The following is a 760-nucleotide window of genomic DNA, read 5'->3' as shown; positions in this document are numbered from 1 at the left end:
TCAGTTGAGTTTTTTGCTGCTGTTGCTGATGCAGACGCTGCTGCCAGTCACCATAATAGTTACTTACCTACACAGATGAGTATTTTAACATACAAAATTACTCGTACTTGCACATATCTGCACTACCATAATGTTGTGGCCTACGGTGAGGGAGGTGGAAGGATGGATGTTTTTTCTGCTCTGACAGCTCAAAAGTGACAGTAATTTGTCAGCTTCCTCCCTCCCTCCCTCCCTCCCTTTATCCTTCCCTCCATCCTTCCTTCCCTCCATCCTTCCTTCCCTCCCTCCAAGTCTCCCAGTTCAGGTCGACACATTTCACCACTATGCACTAACACGTCCTGCATCATGGAATATGACAGGAAAGCATAGCTAACTTTTATTTCCACTATATAACTATCATGTAGAATGTAGCAGTACACTATTGCTACATTATTCTACATTCAAACCTCTATCATTAACTACTTAATTTGACTTTATAAAACATTTGAACTAATGATACTAGACAAGTCTACACAGTCAGACGCCAACTTTCGCCTCATCTCCGCTGTTTTGTGAATGGTTAAAGTATGTAGACTTGTACTATCTTAACACCTCCTTCACTGCACACACTTCTAGTTTTACAACATTTCTTAAGCTAAAATCTACGTTTGATTATGCAGACAGAACGGTTTAGGATATCCTAAATTAACTAGCCAAAATGAACATTGGATAATAGGTTATCTGTCAAATAAAATATTTTCTGCTCTCTATCAAGACTTTA

Source organism: Cherax quadricarinatus, chromosome 7, assembly GCF_038502225.1.
Source record: "Cherax quadricarinatus isolate ZL_2023a chromosome 7, ASM3850222v1, whole genome shotgun sequence".
NCBI classification, from domain to species: Eukaryota; Metazoa; Arthropoda; class Malacostraca; order Decapoda; family Parastacidae; genus Cherax; species Cherax quadricarinatus.
The sequence above is the reverse complement of the archived record's forward strand: the minus strand, read 5'-3'. Positions refer to the sequence as shown.